Source organism: Leptinotarsa decemlineata, unplaced genomic scaffold (genome assembly GCF_025532065.1).
Source record: "Leptinotarsa decemlineata unplaced genomic scaffold, Ldec_3_MD MMD2_tig00026330_RagTag_RagTag, whole genome shotgun sequence".
Taxonomy (NCBI): domain Eukaryota; kingdom Metazoa; phylum Arthropoda; class Insecta; order Coleoptera; family Chrysomelidae; genus Leptinotarsa; species Leptinotarsa decemlineata.
In genome coordinates, this window is record NW_027412690.1 from 7,679,693 (window position 1) to 7,701,065 (window position 21,373).

Below are 21,373 nucleotides of genomic sequence, written 5' to 3' on the forward strand. Positions count from 1 at the left end.
GGACGTGATGCAACGTATTCATTAACATATTCAATGTTTTTTCCAGCAATTCAAAAAGAACGACCTATTTTCGTTTTTTATTTGGAATTTGAACAATCAATGATTTATCCATTGATTTAATGTCTTCTATTAATACGCTTCATTTCATCTGGACTTGTTCAAACATAAGAGTTTTTGATTTTTGCGCCTATAACTTTCAATTTTTCCGCTTTAAGAATGCTATTACCTTGAAATATTTGCTTGTATAACACCATTTTTAACGAACGCACTCGACTTTATCTTTGAAAACTTGCACCACAAAGTTGACGAGTTCCATATTTTTGATTTCTATTCCAGATAGACTAAGAAGACGGTTTCGCTGAAATTTCGTTCGAAGTTTTCAAGTCTACGCCAGCTAAGAAAATTAGAATATGGATGTCGTACTGCTGAGCCGATTTTTTTGCCAACAATTCAGTTGAAGCTCTTTTTGCAGCCTCTTCAATATCATCAGGAACACACAATTCCTCACTATTGTTCTTCTCTGTTTCGATCCAATATAGATCTGTGGGCGGCCCTACCGAGTTGTATAGTGTTTTCAGAGAAAATTTGATTTTGAATAGTAAAATCAGCAGATAGGGACTCGACAGAGATCAAAGCAGTTCTTTGTTCGTTTTCCAGGCGGTCACTTTATAAAGTTTTTTCCGGATGTGTTCCAAGGGTATTTCCTACGGCGGGCTCCGCCTTGAATAAAGGCAAGGAACCGGCTGCCCCTGCAACCGGTAATAGATAGGTATAGGGAAATAGTATATGAATTTGTTGACAAAGTGATAATGAATCATAATATGATATTATATACGGGGTGTTCCGTTTGAAAAATCAAAGAAGCCGCTACTTTATAGTAGAAGCAACAACGCCGCTTCGTCTGAAATATTTTAGGCGTGTAGGTCATATTGATTTATGCATACTGTGAAATTTTCAGGTTGATCCGTTAAATAGTTTGTCAGAAACGGCTAATTAACGCTCATCATGAAAAGCCCTGTATAACCTTCAACCACTAAAGTATATCACTATCTCATCTGACACTCCTGAAGATAAATAAAATTCGAGACACTTCTGAATTTTGACGCTTGTAACAGTCATCTTATATCTCATCAATTGTCACATGTGTCACTCATAGGCATATGTAAAGACGAGTTTTTGTATTTACGATGAGTCTACCGATTGATCCGATGAATTCGTACATTTGCCCATTCAAACTGTTACCGCGTTTCTATGAGTTAAAGCAATCTTTCAAAAAATTTATGTTGAATTCAAGAACTTCCTTAATATGTACCCTAAAACCAAATGTCTTATACCGGTACAGAACATGAAATTCTTCGTTTTTCCGCTCTGTGAACCTAAGAACGTCATAACACAACGAACATCATTGTTCCAATTTTGAGTTACAGAAATAAATTACTCTAAAAATATGGCTTGATGCGCCTGAATGGAAGCAAAAGCCAACAACATAGAGAGAGAGAGAGAGAGAGAGAGAGAGAGAGAGAAAACTGTAAAAATGTAAATGCAGCGTCGAAAATAAAAAATAAGGATTAAAAATTTCTAGCCGCCAAAAAACTTCAACAGCGAACAAAACGTCATTTAAAATTCCCAGAAAGCCACAAATGTCAACATTACATAAACGTATGGCTTTAAATAATGGTATTTACATTCTCGGTCGATAAATTTCGCACATTCTCATACTTGTTCAAAGGTTCAACGTTTTTTGAATAAATCGTGGAAGTGAAAGTGACTCTGACATTGGGAAAGCAAGTTCAATGCCGAACGAAGCGATGCCGGTAACAAAAATTGCCGAAAAACTTGAATCGAAATTTAAGGAAAAATACGATCGATCGGACTCTTATCGGCCAGCATCAAAAGCGTCCGCTCGACAATACTAAATCTTTCATTCATGTCGCAACCTACTTTATAATACTGACCGGACAAGCCAACAAAATATCGGATAACCAGTGTTGCCAACACAGTAAAGTTATTCTGCGCGAGGTTTATTTCAAAAAATTAGCAACACGAAACGGATTTTTAGGGATGAGATTTCCCCAAGTGCCTGATTAGCCAGGTGCCAAGAGTAGCAAAAGCTACGGGCCCCGCGACTCGAGGGGCGCCGCGGTCCACACCTGTCTAACCGTAAAAAATATCAATTTAGATAGTAGTGTGAAAATATTTTGCTAGGCTACGCTTCACTGCCACCTGAAAATTTATAACTAGATTTCGTCACGTTCAATCGTATTTGACATTAATCATTTATATTGTATAAAAATATATTTATTAGATAGAAAATTGATTAATTGACACGTTTTTAAGTCTATGAATTAACACGTTCATGTAAAAATGGTTCATTTTACTAACTTCTAACTTTAATGTCTTAATGTTTATGGTGTTGGAAACACTACAACTCCCAATAAATATTTTTTTTTCGTAATACTCTTGAGCAGATCCCCTTTGAAAATTGCGTTTCATTAGTTTTCGGTTTTATTATAATCGATTACTATATAAGGTAATATTTTTTCACGCAAAAATATTTTAAGGGCGTGTTCGGGCCATGAAACTGAACAACTTTTTACAATGAACTTATATGTCTAAAAATTTAAACGAATTTTCGGTCTCCCATACAAAATTGCCGATCAGCTGATTAATTTCCTATGGGAAGACCAAAATTTTGCGACCTATGTTTCTTAGCGAAAGTTGTTCAGTTTCATGGCCCCAACACACCCTTATAATATTTGTACTTAAAGAAGTATGACCTTATAGAATATCTAATTAATTTCGAGAAAAAGACGAACTGTTTATTTTTTTAACTCAGTCATGTCCTCTGGTTGCTTGATTTATTATAAATTATAAAATAATTTCATTAATGAATATAGCTGACCTTTTTTTGAATCGATTATCGATCATGTTTCGAGATTATTGAGAGCTAGTGACGGTACTTTGCCTATCAATTTAGAGCAATATGTTTCATTGTAGGTATAGTACCTACCACGAGAAACGTTGGTTTCAAAATATACAACAAATATTAAAAATTTTACCACATTTCCAAAATTGAGCGCTGGTCACACCAAAAGTTATGCACTGCACGACACGCAAGTTGACAGTACTGTAAAACTAATAGTGTCATTGCTTTTCGAGTTTGAAACCCGTGGATTTTTGGAATTTCTTCCTGACGTTTCGCTGGCGCGAGTGGCTAGCTTCTTCAGAGGTTTAACCATCATGGCTTGCTGTTCGATGACTACCTTTTAGGCTTCGTAAAGCGTATTTATGACTTGTCAGGTAATCAGTTGTATTTGTACCTGCATTTGTACCTGTATTTGTACCTGCACTTGCACCTGGAACATTAACAATCTTGCTGCCTGTTGCCCTGTTCATTATTCTCGAGTTCCTTAAAATGGGGTTCCATATTTGATTGAGGTTCACCGCTTCTTCTTTTCTGTTGAAATTATCCGTGTGTTTGTGGATCTCTATTGCCTCCCGTACCAGTCGGCTATGGTATCCCTGGTTGAGAGCAATTAGTTCTGCGTTTTCAAAAAAAAAAATGTGATCTCCTTCACTCAGTGCGTGTTCTGCCACAGCTGACTTGTCTGTTTGGCCTAGTCTGCAGTTCCTTTTATGCTCTTTTAGTCTTGTTCCCATGGATCGTTTGGTGGTTCCGATATATACCTTTCCACAAGTGCACGGAATGCGATAGACCCCTGCTGCTGATAATGGGTCTCTCTTGTCTTTAGCCGACCTGAGGCTTTGTTGTATCTTTCTCGTGGGTTTGAAGACTGTTTCGATGTCGTGTTTGCCCAATAGTTTTCCAATTCTATCCGTGACCCTAGGGACAAACGGTAGATAAGCGCGTGCAACCATCTGATCCTTTTTCGCTTTCTGAACCGTGTTGCTCTTCGGTCTCATTGTTCTTCTGGTCTCGGAGGCACTGTACCTATTCGATCTCAAGGTCACTTCCAGGTATTTCAGTTCCTCCTCCAGATGTTCTGTTTCACATATTCTCCAAGCCCGTTCCGTTAGAGTGGAGATAACTCCTCTCTTTTGGCTTTTGGCTAGGATGGTGGTACGATAGTGCGTGCAAGTATCACCATCCGCCTGGACAACGTTTTGAAATTGATGTGTTTGTCATTATTGATAACTACTGTCTGCTTTATTAGAACGTATGGAAGCATATCATAAAATTTCTGGAGGTTTTGGAGTATTTCGACAGCTAAAATCCCTTACAACAGAAGAGATTTTGGAAAACGCCTCAAATATGGTCAGTGCTTACGAGTCGATTTGGAGAACAACCTAGGCGACGAATTGGTGCAGTTCGCTGAACTGCTAAAGACAGATTATTGTTATTGTTATTACTGTTATTGACAGCAAGAAACAAGAGCTTTTGAAACTGCAATTTTATAAACTTTTATCAAATAATTCCTTAGAATCATGTTTCTCAAACGTAGAATTTGCCTTTCGTATTTACTTGTCTCTCATGTATGATCACTAACTGCAGTGGCGAACGTTCTTTTTCAACGTTAAGTTGAAACACGATAGACCAAGAACGTCCTAATCATATCACTTTGATGAATATAGAATATGATTTGCCCAAAGAAGTCAATATATGAAAGTATCATCTCTGAAAATTAAATTTGTAACAGTTTTGTTTCATTTGATACCCTTAACTTGATTACCTATAGCAAACCAAGGACCTCTTGACAGAATTTGCTACAGGCCCCGTGCTGGCTTAACCCGACACTGCCCCCCCCCCCGAACGTGAGATTTTTCAAAATGCATGTTTTAGTCTGATCGAATACATCAATCAAAAGTTTGATTGTATTGATTGTATTGAAAACACTTTTGAAGACAAAACACAATCACTTCAGGAAAATTCTTAAGGCACTCTAAGAAAAGCGGTGCGGAAGTAGCGATTCACATTGGATTTTAATCTCTGTAGATTACTGTATCTGAAATCTTGTATAGCGTAAATAAGTATCATGTTCTATCTTATTTATTTTTAGTTTGGTAGCTTTCAAGATAGTAGCGTCAAGATGTTGATGCCAAAAAAGAACAGGGTTGCTATCTATGAATACCCACATAGCAATAGATATTCCAGGTATATTTCATGAATATACATTTAAGAATATTGTATTATGCTATGAATATGCCATGGATATATATATATATATATATATCTTCTGGAGAATATTTCCTGGTAGTGCTCCTGGCGAACCTTTGATATATTTTAAGAATATTCCTTGGGAATATTCTTGGAATATCTTATAATATTCTTAGAATATGTAAGTTATATTCAATTAAGAATATTCCAGGAATAGAACCCGAGGAATATTCATAAAATATTCAGGATATTTTTAGTTTTTAGGAATATACAATAGGGAAACACTATAGAATATTCTTTAAATATATTTCATGAATATTCTAGGAATATTTGGAATATTCCAAGAATGTGACGAGTAAACGCTATTAGGCATGTATATATTGCATTTTGATGCAAGATTCACACAAGTAATAAAACACATAATATTCATAAACAAATATATTTCAAAAACAATATACACTGAAATATTTGACATTTCAACCAATATTAAAAATAAAAAATCTAATTCAAAATATTTATTCACTGAATAAAATATTCCTGAATACTGTCATATTACAAATAGGAATGTATTCAAATTAGGATGTTCTACTCTCAAATAAATGTATACTAAAAAATATACTAAAATAACAACTCTGTGAATTCATCAGCACTAATTAAAAAATAATAAATATTTCATTGAAAAAGAAAAAATGTATTACATCAAGAAATAGGTTAGGTTAGGTTGGGTTTCTCACTTCAAAAAATAAACCCACAAATAATGAAGTATTTAAAATGAGTGGTATGATGGGTTCTTCAATGAATTTCACTTATTTAAAGTTATTCAAACTTTGCTCACCAGAATAGTGTTCCTTATATTTGTCCAACAATGCATCAGCCAGTGTTTCAATAGTAATACCTGGAACAAAATGTACATTAACGTTCATTATCACTATTTGAAAGTGGCACAATAAAACTGGAATAAAAATCAGATAGATATTTTTCGCATAGGTTACTCATGAACATTTACAACATTTTATGACTTGGAGAGCAACTTGCATTGTCTTGTTGAAAAGTACTCATTACGTTTTCAGTTCCTTGGCGCACCTGCCTGTACCAGGTACCACCCTGTTTCCTTTTGGGCAAATTGATACTATCTTGAAAACGAGTGATAAAAATTACGAAAACAAATGATACAAAAGAATGTGTCATTCACTTACTTTTCTCTATTGAAGATACACAACTGAAATCACTCTAGTTCAAACATGTACTTAGTCAAACCAACAAATCCCAGACACCAACTCTCCTCGAGCCTAAAATAAGGTATAGTAGGTTAATCACTATGACTTTACTATCAATACTATTGCATTTTACTTACTTTTCTTAGAGACTGAATATATGCAACTCTCCTGTTTGAAGATCCAAAATCAAACTATTCGCTGTACTGCAAATTGGACAACCCCAAATTATAAATGGTACACTGAACGTGAGAGAATTATACTTTGATAATAACACCAATACACCATGCATTACACACGCGAACCTGCCACGTCAACCGCCATGTTGAATCAAATGTCGAATTTCACAGAGCTTATTCGACTGTCGCGCGCTACACTTCAATTGACCAATGAGAAACGTTTACTCCAATTCTTCACTTCCCCTTTTCTCTGTTTCCAGGATTTTTCGCTTTGTAATTAAATAATTTCAAATACAAAAAGACAAATAGGATGAGAATTAACCAATTTATTGATGCAATTGGTTCATTTCATGGCCCATTCAAATTTTTTTGTCGTTTCCAACAGTTGCTGTTGGAGCAATTCATCCAGAATCTTCGCGTTGAGTTCAAAAACTGGTTAACACTATCAGGGTTATATACATTAGGTTATGCATTCGATTAAGATCTTCAAATATTTTTGTTTTTAATAATATTGAATTATTTGAATACGTTATTATAAGATAATTTAAAATTCCATTGTATAGAATATTCCAAAATATACCGTGGTGATATATTCTAAGAATATACCATATGGTATATTCGATCGACAATATTCATAGAATATTCAAGGGAGAATAATCCATTTATAGACATTCTATGCACAATCTTTCGGGAATAATCCTGCCATATTCATTCAAGCATATTCTATGAATATTCTAAAGGCATGTATATATTCCAAGAATATTCTATGAATATTTGGAATATATACGTTCGTTTTATGACATACAGGGAATATTCCATGAATATCTGGTGCTGTGTGGGTACCTTTTCAAATAACATGTTATGGTTGCCAAGAAGGATTACCATGCTCCCAAACATGCTGAACTGGAAAGTATTCCTAACTTGCAAGTTATCAAAGCCTTGTAGTCTCTCAAATTCAAATGCGAAGGAAGTTTGCCTGGAGGCATTATTATTGGTATTTGACAAACCCTGGCATAGAGTACTTGAGGACATTCCTACATCTTCCCCCTGAAATTGTCCCTTCCATCCTCAAGAGGTCTGCACGTACAGAGACAGCCAGACCACGCCCCTCTGCCCTCAGATCAGAAACCTCAAAGCCCTCAGAGGATTGTGCTGGGTCTAGAAGGGCTCCAGAAGGCCGATGTTGGGCCAGGAACTGGTGATGTTGAATTCAGGCAAAGATTCGGACGTGATAGGGCTCCATAGTAATCTTGTAATTTTTTATTGCCAAGCAAATCATGAAAGGGAATTAGGAATTTCCACCCCCAAGGGGGAAAAATAGGGGTTCAAATATTGTATTGAATATTGTTGATTGTGAAGTTGGAAACCTGAAGTTTTGGGTTATTAAAACAATATTTTAACTATTTGCTTTAAATGGTCTTTCACGTCCTGCTAATTTTCATTATTGCATTTGGTTTCTGAAATATTAAATGACTTGTGAATACAGTTATTACTGGCAAATTGGCATCATTGCGTGAGGGGGTGAAATGTGCAGAAAAACCGCAAAAACCAGAAAGCACAGCAATCACGCGAAATAAGCATTTTTACGTATTTTGCGCCTAGTTGACAACACCGCGGATAACTGAGTTGCATAAAATTACAATAAAACAGTCCGAGCTCGGTTTGCCTTGGGCGGCATTTGTTTTTGAAAACAAACTGGCATCGCGACACCGATGACCATTGCCGGCGACCGGATCCATAGGTTACTAAAATCGGTGGATTGAAGTGCCGCCACATTCACATACCGGCAACTGAGATGTCATATAAATTATGGCCAGGACACGACTTTCTGGTAACTGGGCACATGAACTAGCGGTTAGGAGGAAGTTGTGCACACATTTCAAGTAGAAAATCTTCTGCATGGCAATTGATTCCGGTCAAAGCATTAAAACCCCCTTAATTTTTTCAAATCTTTTAAGGGATAGATAATTTTTCCTATAGTTTATAGGTATAATAAATGGTCTTTATGAGAAAAATTCTGGTCCGATCTCAAAACTGACTCAATATTTGAAAGACTGTAGATCGAATGCGAAATCTGTCAAACATGGTATACCCCAAGGTTCTGTACTGGGGCCAATTTTGTTCATTCTATATATTAAATGACCTATATTTAGACCATGTACTTCCCAAAAATGTGTTCTATTTGCGGACGATACTACTTTGGTGGAGTGTCACAGTGATGTGAATGATTTGATTGCTAACGCCACCATGAAGTCTGCGAGGTTTGTTTCAAATAGGCTTCTCCTCAACGAGGGTAAAAATGAAAATCTTATTATTTTCACAAATACAAATTCAACCTCGGGTAAATGTGTTGAGCTACTTGGGATCCATATAGACGACAGATTGAACTGGTCATGTCATGTTGACAAACTGGCCCAAGGAATTATCAAGTGTAATATTCATGATTCGTAGACTAAAGGAATTCGCCGGTATCAGAGCAGTCAAATCTTCTTACTTCGGGCTCTTCCATAGTCACATGGTATACGGCATGATGTTGTGGGGGGATGGTCATTCCAAAAAATGTTTTGTTTTGATTTGCAAAAAAAGAGTTATACATCTGATATCTAATGCCAACTTTAGAGATCATTGTCGCCCACTTTTTTAATAGTCACATGGTATACGGCATGATGTTGTGGGGGGATGGTCATTCCAAAAAATGTTTTGTTTTGATTTGCAAAAAAAGAGTTATACATCTGATATCTAATGCCAACTTTAGAGATCATTGTCGCCCACTTTTTAATCATCTTAAAATTATGCCGCTTTCTTCAACCTTTATATGTGAAACATTGATTGAAATTCATAAAAATAGATCCAACTACATTTTACAATCGCAACAACATGAATCTGATAAGAACTGACAGATTCAGACTAAGCTGCTCACAGAAAAATTTATTGAATTTGAAATTTTATAATAATCATAATCATTGTTTTTATTCCACAGATGAATATTTGTTATATAACATAGATAAGTCGTGAGACTTCGAGTAACGATTTTTCTCATTTTTAACATTAGTTGTTTGATGTTTGATTGTATTTGTTATTGTGAACATTGTTCTGTTATAAAAGCATTGTGATATTTGTATATTCTTTGTATATATGATGATATATTTATAATTTTTGTTTTGACTACAAATATTTGATCAAATGTATCACGTAGCCAATAAACTATTCTATTCTGTTCTATTCTATTCTATAAAAGTTCACTTACATGGAAAACTGTTGGTGTATTTCGAAGTTTCGGGTGAAAACACGCTATACACCTATTTGGATGATTTTTGAAAAAGATGCAAAAAATTACGACTTCATGTCGCTCAGTTGAAAAGGGAAAATTTTCAAAAAGAGTTTTAAAAAGCGTTCCACCCGAAACTTCAAAGTACACCTAGGCATTAAAAGCTTTCTATGTAAGAGGAGCTTCATATAGATAATCTTTCATACGTTACTTGTAGCCTCCTATTTCTACTTTTTTCGAAAGATTCCCAATATCGAATAATGATGGAATAGTAAAAAGCCTTAAAGTGATTTCCTGAAACTCCTTTCCACTCTCGACATTTTTCCGAACGTTAAACCAAAGGAATTAATAACTCAATATGGTGGCCTTGCCTAAAAAAGAAAGCTGAGCGTCATCAGGAGTTGAATCGTCGCTTCAAGGCATTGCAAATGGAAAGATTGAATCGTTACCTAAGTGTCAATTTGTATGTTGAAAACTTGGATGATATCATTGACGGTGAACGTTTGTAAAGGAATTTTCACCGTTCGGAACAATCACATCTGCTAAAGTCATAATGGAAGAGGGCCGAAGGAAGGGATTCGGTTTTGTCTGCTTCTGTTAGAAGAACCTACCAAGGCCGTCACCGAAATGAACGGCTGAATTGTAGGGTCCAACTCTTTATATGTAGCATTAGCGCAGGGTAAAGAAGACCGAGAAGCTCATCTGACTTCCCAGTATATACAACGCATGGCAAATATGCGTATGCACCAGATGGAGCAAATTATCCAGACGGGAGCTTCAAGCGGCTACTTCGTATTCACCATTCCCACTTCCCAGCGCTTCTACAAGCCAACTCAAATGGCACAGATCCGTACGAGCCAAGGTGGCCTGCCGAGACACCTGTGAGACCAGCTGTTCAAGTAAGTAACGCTGCTTACACAGGCATGCCCAACACATTCAGAGCAGCAGCTAGGCCACCAAATGAATCCACTGCTAAGCGCGGAAATATTAGCGTGCCAAGACAAGACCCATTGAAGGACAACAACCATGAACCATGCAGGGACGTCCATTGTCTGGACAAGGTGTTATACCCGCTGACGGAAGTCGAACTAACTTCAAATACACGTCTTACATGAGAAACCCACCACAAGCCTTAACTTTGCAAGGAGCTGCTGCTTCTGTTCAACAAGCTGTCCATATCCAAGGCCAAGAACCACTGACCTTAACCATGTTGGCCTCAGCTCCTCCACAATGGCAAAAGCAGCGCATGTATGCTGATAGGGCTGGGAAGATTGAAATGTTGCTGGAAATTGACAACACCGAAGTGTTGCATATGTTGGAACACAACGAATCCCCCAAGAACAAGGTTGAGGAAGCTGTTGATGTGCTTCAGGCTCACCAGGCCAAGCAGGCTGCCACTCAAATAAAAAAAAAGAATAAACGCCTCATCCGTTTCCTAAATCGGTTTGTTGGATTACTGCAGTTGGATTCTGTGCCACATTTTCTATTTTTATGACTGTATGGTTCATCATACTGATTTTTTTTAATTTGTGCCGTAGTTGTCTATAGATTATCCCTATGAAATTATTCAAAATTAACAAATTTTGTGAAAATAAAAATTGCAAACAGTCTTAGGACAAAAAAGTTGATAAAAATGAAAATGTCTTCACTTATGACAGTTTTTAACGAAATTGAGCAGTAAAACTATTGATTCACTTTATTATTTGTTTGTAAATTTTGCTCAGTTGTAATTGTTACCTTGTTTTAGTTTTAAGATTTTAGTAAGCTTTAATGTTTCATCAGATATTTGTCAAAGGATTGCGTAATTATTTGTATATAGGTCAAATTATTTTCACGTTTATCCCATCTAAATATTACAAATTTTCACAAAATTAGAGTGAATAAAGACTCAATGTCACATCAGTTTACAAATTTTTTTTTGGAGTAATTGTTAGATCGTTGGACTTGAGTGACTGTGCCCCTGAGTACAATCTTGGACTCCAATAATTTTTTTACTCAATTTTCAAACGGTTGTACTGAAGCAGAGTCGGACCAGTGCCGGCTACTGGTGACGCAAATTTCGGTAAATTCCGTCGAATCCATCACAGTAGGACTGTAATGGTTTGGCCAAGTTACAGAAACTTATAGTGAATAACACTAGTCGCTGACCATACAATAACCATATTTTTCGTGGGTTTACGCCTTTGGAATAAGCCTGGATGGCTCATCGGGGTCCAACCACTGTCCTAAACGTATCCTGTTGTCGTAGAGGATCCAATTTTCATCACACGTGACGATCCGACCCAAAAAAGATTGTTTTTTTGCGCAAAAGCAAGGAAGACTTTGAACTAACAATTTCTGTAGATCGTTCAAATCGTGGGTCACCCACTTCTCGAGCTTTTTGACCTCTCCAATACTTTTTAAATCACCATAAACCGCATGAGAACTGACGCCTAGATTTTCCGCCATCCAACGCACAGTTTGTGATGAATCAGTATCCACCAGAGTCCTCAAATCCTCATCCTGGATTACTGTAGGTCGACCACTTCGAGGCTAAAATCTCCGGAACGAAGCAAATCAACGTCAAACAGTGCTTTCATTAACACTATTATTGTCAGATTCCTCGTTGATTTTTTGGTAGCGCTTTGGTTCAATTTGAATTCGCAGAGGAAAGTTGGCCGAAAATCGCTGAACGACATCATAAAGTAAAAATCCAACTGAACTACCTCATTTGAGGACAATTAGCAAACTGCATATCCTATCTAGGGTGTTCGAGCGGATTCTGAAAGATCAAATTGATTCTTTTGTATACAATAATTTTTTTTTTTTTTTTTTTTTTTTTTGAACCAAAATGACGGTACAGTATAATTGGAATACAGTTTATGATTTATGACATTAAAAATAAAATAAATACAACAATAAAAATTAATTGGCGCTCCGGGGCGACTTCATTGATTCCAGTGGCGCATTTGCTTTTTCAGCTGCAGGAAAACCCGGAAAAACCTGCAGCACCACATCATCTGAAGATCTTGATCTAACAATGTCCTCTCTCTCATAAAAAAAAATGTAGGGTGTCTCCAGAGGCTCCAATAAATTCAATGCATCGCCAGAACACTTCGTGACACGACTATCGTCAAACTTAAACCAGTCCGTTTCTTCTTTGACCAAGGCGTAATAATGACCACATTCAACGCCAGAACCACAGTGAACAATGACTGCATGAATATTATGACAGTGGTCTGCTAGGTTGAAATATTCATCTATTTCGAACCTTCCAAAGAGTTTCTTGCTTCCGTTAGAGGTTGAGTCTTGTTTGAATATCATCAGTGTTATTATTAGATTGACTGGTGCCTCAGCTATATTTGTTTCCTTATAACAGTCAGTTAGTTTGGCGCATGTATGACAATACAGTTGATCATCACCTGTTAAAAATTCCATTTTCAGATGATTTAACAATAAGCTTTGCACGGACTGGTAATTAGTCGTATTAGGAAAAGCTAGATGAAGTTCCAGAAATTCACATAAGTTTTCAGTACTTCTTGAACATTTACCACAAAGTAAACAAGTGAGGATTTTTCCAGCAAAAGATTTACAAACACAAGACGAGATGGGTTGTACGGAATCATTCAGTCCAGAGCGGCTGGGAGTATTGATTTTGCTATTGTTTTGCTCACGAAGAGTATTCAACAAGAACCCCAAGAATTCGGAACAATCCTCTTGTTGTCCTAACGAGTATCTAGTGGACTTCAAAGACTCCAGGAAATCGGTTGGAGGGAAAGATGATACCTTCTTACGAAACTGCAGCTGCATGAACAGTTGTTTGAGTTTGATGAATAAGCAGGAAACATTCTCGTTCTCGTTCATCATTAAAACTTCGTTCTTGAAATTCTTCGTCATGAACAACACTTGTAAAATGCTATTCATGTAACAAGTGTTTCCTAAATTATCCAATCCAATTTTCTTCTCTAGATTTTCAGGACAACTCTCTACTGATTCGTAAGGAAGAACACGTTTCACAGAATCTCCATAAGAACCATTTCTCGAACTGCGATCGATCCTTCCAAGTGAAAAAGGGTTTCGTGGAGGGATCGATTCGGCTCTTGCTTCAAGAAGCGCTTCCACTGAAATGGTACCAATTCTACGAGGAATGCAACTCATTTTTTGGGGCCAAGAATGACCTGAGTCCACTGACCGCACTGAAAAAGAAGAAGGTGGATCAATCACTTGTGAATTAACCTTGATAGGAGACTGATAAATATCCACATATTTTGGCTTGTTTCGAAGAGGTTTCAGTTCCGTACTGAAATTAGGGCAATGCATGCATTATGTGTAGGAGGAATAGTTCCAAGTACTGAAGCAGCATTGCCACGTTGAATAGCAATACTTTCTAACAAAAAAGAGGTAGAACGGTGATCTTTCGTTGCTTGGCCTATTCTCCTTCCGAGTTCATGAACGAATAACAGAGATTCCGGGCCATAAACACCAAAAGTTTCAACCGCTACTGGATGGAACAGATAGTTGTTTCCAAGATTTTGGTATTTTTTCCTTTTCAATTTCTCGCCAGACAATGCTGCAGTTCCAGCAGACTTGGAACTTTCGGCTAGATGGGAAGCCGCGACCGTGTCAACGCAAGTAAAGTCCCATACCACAGGTTTACCGTATTTCCATGGTATGAGAGACATGCCATCTGGTCGTTTACCATCATCTCGACTGGTACCTAAGGGTTCCAGAATTGCAGGAACATCCGCTGACAACAACAAATGTTCAATCTGGATTTCGTGCATTCTATAGCACCACCACCGCTCTAGTCAACATCATCCGTGATTTATTCAAAGCAACTGATAATAATGAAGTAACTGCCATGGTACTCTTGGACATTTTCGGATTTAGTAAAGGGACTGTAGATCTATTGAAAAGTTACCTCAGAAATAGGACTCAGTGTGTCTAGATAGAAAGTGTTCTAGTGCTTTACCTGTTGACTATGGAGTACCTCAGGGCTCTATCCTTGGCCCATTCTGTTCTCTCCATATATATCTGACTTCCATGAAATAATTAATCATTACATAGTTCATCATTATGCAGATGACACTCAGTTATATTATCGATTTCTTCCAAGTAACTGGCAGGTGGCAATGGAAAAAGTCAACAGCGATCTATAAAAGTTACTGGATAGATCTATAGCACATAACTTGGAATTTAATTCTAAAAAATCTCATCTGATACTTTTTGACCCGAAACACAAAAGGTGGGAAATTGAAGAAAGAATTGAAATCAAACTTGGACAAGACTTACTACAAATACTTACAGGGCCCAAGAACTTGAGTTTGTGGCTAGATACTGATCTGAGATTTCACAAACATATAAATTCAATTTGTCGAAGTTCGTACAGTATCTTTCGTCAACTCTATCAAAGTGGAGATATTATGACTTCCAAATTGAAGTTGAAACTTTGCGAAACCTCGTGTTGTCTAGATTAGCATATTGCGATATAATCTACGGGCCTGCTTTGATACAATTTGATGTAAATCACTTACAAAAAATACAAAATAATTGAATTCGTTTTTCTTAGGGTTTGAGAAAATTCGACCATATATTTCCCAAGTTCGGGGAGTCAGGTTGGTTACCGATTGCTAAAACCTGGCAGCTCCACCTACTCGTCAATACACATGAATTCCTCATTTACAAAAAGCCAAATTATATTTATGAAAGATGAAAAACTTTTATATCTCACAATAATTCGAGGACACGAAACCGTCACACTTTTATTATTTCAAAACACTCGACAGACAGCCTGCTTTTCTCGTAGTTTTATTTACAAGTCTTCCAAACAATATAAGGCTCTGTGCAGTGAATTTATACATTACTCCATATATAATTTCAAGAAAAAGTTGAAAACATATCTGAAGTCTTCTGGATAGATAATATATTCATGTTTTGACTTGCTCATATGGTTTTCCCTTTGTCTCACTTTTGTTTATGTTTTGCTATATACACACATCGGAAAAGTCTAGGGATATTTTTATAACATACCAAATATCATAAAAATAAATGCATGAGGTCGTTTAATTTCGATTAAATTGGTACACTCGACCACCCTGTAGATTTCTATGGGTTGAACAAAGCCTGCAAAAACGGTAACTAATCTTTTATCAAGTTTTTTACAAACTATAGGTTTTCGGCTAAAATGAATAATCTGAAAGTGTCGAGTTTGTACATTCTATGCAGTTCTTGCTCAGCAATTAAACTGGAAATATTGTGCTTTAACATGGAACGCCATCACTTACCATTGGCTGAGATGAATAGAGCTGTAGGGCTTCTTCAAGGTGGCATGCGACAAAATGATGTAGCTCTTCGTTTGGGGGTCTCCCAAAGTGTTATCAGTCGATTGTGGCGCCGTTTCCGTGAAACTGACAGTCCAGCCGAACAACATCCAGGGCGAGGACGTGGACAATCACAGCACCTGAGATGGTTAACGTGTTGTAGCAGACGCACCAGGTAACCATTGGTCGTGATACTGTCTGAAATCGACTGCATGAAGCAGATCTCCACAACAGAAGGCCACTTAGATGTCCACCTTTGTCGAGAGCCAATCGCGGTAGAAGATTAGAGTGGTGTCAAGAACATCAAAACTGGGATGCAAATGATTGGGCCACAGTTTTGTTTACAGACGAATCCAGATATGGATTTCATCCAGATTCTCGTCGAGTAAGACTGTGGAGACGACCTGGAAATAATGAACGTTTGAGACACGTCCAGGAAGTCCACACATACAGAGGTGGTACAGTAATGCTATGGGGCGGAATCATGATCGGCGGCAGAACCGATTTCGTTTTTCCAAATCGCTCCCTCACAGCTCGACAGTACCTCGACACCATTCTTCTACCTGTCGTCCGTCCGTTTGCTGGTGCTGTTGGTGAAAACTTCCACCTAATGCACGATAATGCTCGTCCACATGTCGCGCGTCTAGTGACTGACTGGCTCACCAACGAAGGAGTTGATGTATTGCCATGGCCAGCACAATCACCGGACGTGAATCCCATCGAACATGTGTGGGACATGCTTCAACGAAGAGTAACTTCGCATATGGAGAACATTCACACAACGTTTCAATTGAGAGAGCTTTTAATCGCTGAATGAGCAAATGTACCTTAACAAGACATTGACAATCTCATTTTGTCGATGCATGATAGATGTAGGGCCGTAATAAACCAGCGTGGAAGCCATACTTTGTGTTGATTCCAATTTCTTTTGTATTATGATTTTTTTTCGGGGTGCCAAAGAAGAGCCATATTTTTTTTAGTTTTGCTAATGCGCACTCAGTATTTTTGACCATTTAATAAATTTTGTTGTAAGTTACATTCGTTTAATAATCACCCGTCAACTTTTTTTTCCCTAAAGGGATCTAAAAAAATTATTGCCATTTTTAAAAATATCCCTAGACTTTTCCGATGTGTGTATTTTGCCGTATTAGCGCTAAATAGATTTTTAATATTCACTTTGAAATGTATAGCCTTTGTTTTACAAAGATTCATGAACTACTCGCTTATTATTGTATACTAGGTAATTATTTTTATATTTCTATATAATACATGCTATCCCCTAGGTTGAGTTGTAAAAAGCCTCGGCTGAACTTCGTCCTTCCATTGACAATGACATAGACAATGTATGTCAATGAATAAAGCCCATTTATTATTATTATTATCAAAACGGATAAAAACTTTCTAAACAACCTCTTTGTATATATTGTTATTTTAGAAACATACAAAATCAATAAATCCCTCTGTATTATTCAAAGTTCGTCCAAATTTCATTAAATTGGGAAAAGTCAGAAGGTATGAACCTAACACTAGGAGTATTGGTAGAAGAAAGTTCTTTAAAGATTTTTCATTGAAAGATTTATCTCTTCAGCAAGTACTTTTTGCGTTGATGGAACATTCAGTGCCATTTTTTCATTTTATACTTCCCTTGATACCAAAATACGTGAGTGAGGAATGAATTGCGTAGTGGATCTTCAAAAAGATCTCAACTATGAATACTTGACGTTCTTCTCCACGTAAATTTCCTTTATTAACTATATTTGCACAAACTTCTCTGACTGAACTCTCAAATGAACTCCATCTATGATTTGCTAATTGATATTTGCTGATTACGCTAGTGAGGTACTCTCAAACGTACCTACTTTTCATCATTCAACGAGGTTACTAACGGAACATTTCATCCAATCTTTTGCAATATTGTATTCTAACTGGTCGCGGTTTAAACAAAACAATATCCACAATGAACTGATAGAAGCGAGCATCTAAAGAGGACACTATTAATTAACCTCTCGAACCCATATACTATTTACATAAAATTTTCATACTCCGGAGAAATTAGGGTAATGTAGGATAGATAGATAGATAGTATATTTGACCGAGTAAATGTAGATATAAAATATTTTGTATCAAGTCTAAAAGATGGTTTAACATTTGAAATGAACAAAAACGATAACAATACAATATAACAATAAACAAAGCACCCAGAAGGGAGACAATAAATTATTTATAAAACATTGTTACATGCAGTTTCGATTGAAAGGTGAATACATTATATGTATACATAATATATGTATATATATATATATATATATATATATATATATATATATATATATAGAGAGAGAGAGAGAGAGATTTTATCGAGTGTGTATGATACAAATCAAGAATGAAATAATTCGTGGACACAACACTCAAAAAATAGGGGCAAACCGCGGACACGTGTTTCTGGCTATTGGCCTCATCAGCGCGGTGCAGCCAAGTGTAAAGATGGGCAACACAACACATACGCACGGAGTCAACAACAGAAGCCAACCGCACATTTGTGGTTCCAGTTAGAAGACCTAGAATTCCTAGGCTACATCTAACATGACCACGTAGGCAGCTATAGCTACCTGCGTGACATCCGGGTCCACGTATGTACACGTGGTGCCAACGTGTACTCGTTTCAAATTTATAAAAGTGGGAATTAGTTAGAAAGCTGCCCTTAATTTTATGTTCAGCAGTGATTGAAAAATAAAAATTATGTGAATGATGTGCATGTGGAGATGTGGATGTGACATGAATACAGTTAATTGTATCAAGTGGTCATGTTTTTTCCTTTACTTGAAGTAGAAAATAAAAAGTATGAATAATATGTGGGAGGCTCAAAATGCTGCCTAACACCCAAATATATCATTTAGTAACTTTTCGTACTTAATGTTATCAATCTAAACAGCAGCTAAATAGTCGTTAGTCACAATCGAATTTTGAAATACGTTTCTGCCCTACAAATAGAAATTTTGAATTCCACATTGAATTCATGAGAACATATCTTCAAGAGGAAGATCAAACTCAACCTTCCTCTTGAAGATGATCACTTGGTGATCGAAACACGTGTTGAGGTGTTAAAATAACGGTTTGGTGTTGAGAAAAAACTCCAATAATATTCATATTAGCATATAGCTAATTTGAAAACATAAAAAACAATATTATAAATTCTATTATCGAATCGGTCCGTTTTTTTGCTGATGATAATCTCCTCTTGCAATGCGACGTTTCGTTAATTAGATTTCATCTTTATTTTTTCAATACAGAGGCGATAGAGTTAGGCATTTCTAGTTTTTGGCGAATAAGAGATTATTCCAGTTCCACAGAATAAGAAATTTTTGTCAAATTCAACGGATCTTGTAGATGTTACCGTTTTCGGGCGAGCAATAATGGGATCAGCTAAAAAACGGCCTGTATGGATGAGAGTTAGTGTACGATTAAAATAAATGAAATATTGAATACGAAATTTGAAATGTGTAATAGAAAACTTTACGAAAGAATACTATGAAATTGAATGTATAACATAAAGTCAGGCTTGGAATGTTATTGAAATTATAACATATGAAAAGATCAGGAATATAATATTTGGATGATATCTCTAAAATCAATTTTATTCCAAGAAATATATGTTCTTTTTTTTAGTTATGTCTTGCTTGAGAGATTCCCTCTTTAGATATTTATTCTTTCGAAAAGAAATTTATGAGAAAAAACTCTATGATTGCATGGTGTATAAGTAGTATATATTTTTCAATTTCAATTACTTTATGAAATTATCCTAACTTTTTTAGTGCATATTGAAACTCTTTGTCTAATATTTGATGCTTTATCTCCTTACAAGCAATTCTATTATCATTTTTTTGTCTGTTTCAGGTATGTTTCGAGAATCCATCCAAGCATTCAGGTTTAGTTATTGTAAGTAACTTTTATATAATTTTCTTGGTACGCATATTTTGTATATTTATCTTCATCTCTACATCTATTCTTCAAAAACACCATTCTCAAGATATGTGATTCAAGAAACACTTTATTGTGAGGTTTTCACTAAACAATTAGTTAGTTAGTACTAATCACATATAGTCAGTGGCCATACTTGAAGATTGGCTATAAATCAAATCATCTAAAGAAACAATTCTACCTAGACTGTAGGTTAACGGATCGACACATATCGGAAAGAAACTATTCCCCTTGCTAATACCACGAAGGCTTTGTATTATTGTTGTTGTTTTCTGTTAGGTGTCAGTCCGTTAACATATAGTGAGACTGACCTGAATGAATTGTTCCTTTAGATGATTTGATTTATAGCCAGTCTTCAAGTATACCCACTGACTATATGTGAAAAGTTTTCTTTCCTTATAAGAGGAATTGGGCAAATTTCAGATATAGATAGGTAGATAAATTAATAGCACTTTATTTCCAACAGGTGTACACCCAATTACATGAAATTTTCAAGAAAATATGATGAAAAAAATAACATTCAATTCAATTAAATTCACAAATTACATATTCAATTGACAAATTACAAATGATATTAATAATATAAACGATATAATATAATTTTTTGAAACTTCTGTCCAAGGGCACCGAAAATTATGATCCACGGCTCATTCGATTCGGAATGACCTCTAGCAATTTTTTGAAAAAGTCTTCTCTATTTTTTGCAAATTTTTTAATATTTTTCTTTTTTCATACAAAAAGTGACACTTGGTTGTATTTGTCTTTTTTTGGTAGTACTTAAAAATAAATATCGTAAAAATGTATTTGTTTGAAACAAATTGTTCATTGAATGAACAATTTTTCCAACGGTAATCTTTTTCGAAGGCTTTCATGAGAAGCTCCAAGAAGTGAACAAAATTTGACTATTTTGATTAAAATATTATCAGGGTTTTTATGTAAATTTCAAACTTGTAAAAATTAGTTAATTAACTAAAGTAACGTGTTAGGAATCACACGTTAAAATGTAAGACCTCGTTAGTCCTTAGCTCGCACAAGTTTCTCAACTTCTGAGAGTTGTCATTCGTATGGGGGCGAAAGCTAATTAACGAAAAGACAGATTTTAAAACTGAAAACAGATATCTAATAAAATAATCACGAAAAATAAATTTTCCCATGGATTTTCATTTATTCAAATGTCTAGAAGGTGTGTGATTTGTTTTTTCTCAATAATGATATTTAATGCCCGCTTTTAGCGCTATTTTCGTCTCTAAATTAAAATTATGAATATTGGTAATAAAGTTCTGAGAGGTGGGACTTTTTTTAGGAAATTTCCGCCTCTT

At 36.0% G+C, this 21,373-nt stretch overlaps 1 protein-coding gene, 1 long non-coding RNA gene and 1 pseudogene across 5 annotated transcripts in view; 2 read left to right on the forward strand and 1 right to left on the reverse strand.

Moving 5' to 3' along the window:
• LOC111510484 (leucine zipper putative tumor suppressor 2 homolog) overlaps window positions 1-21,373 on the forward strand; it is a 279,299-nt gene that overhangs the window by 139,995 nt on the left and 117,931 nt on the right. Inside the window, exon 3 of one of the 4 annotated variants that reach the window (XM_074182922.1) lies at window positions 19,971-20,012. The exons of the other annotated variants lie outside the window; for them this stretch is intronic. The gene's annotated coding sequence lies outside the window, so the exon portion shown is untranslated. The remainder of the gene's footprint in view (window positions 1-19,970; window positions 20,013-21,373) is intronic. 4 annotated transcript variants of the gene reach the window in all.
• On the reverse strand, window positions 5,686-7,604 carry LOC141485682 (uncharacterized). Its single transcript, XR_012467346.1, has 3 exons — window positions 6,471-7,604; window positions 6,313-6,405; window positions 5,686-6,011 (listed from the first exon to the last, which is right to left on the reverse strand). It is a non-coding gene; the product is annotated as an uncharacterized lncRNA (long non-coding RNA).
• Window positions 8,757-11,403, forward strand: LOC111510521 (polyadenylate-binding protein 1 pseudogene; annotated as a pseudogene).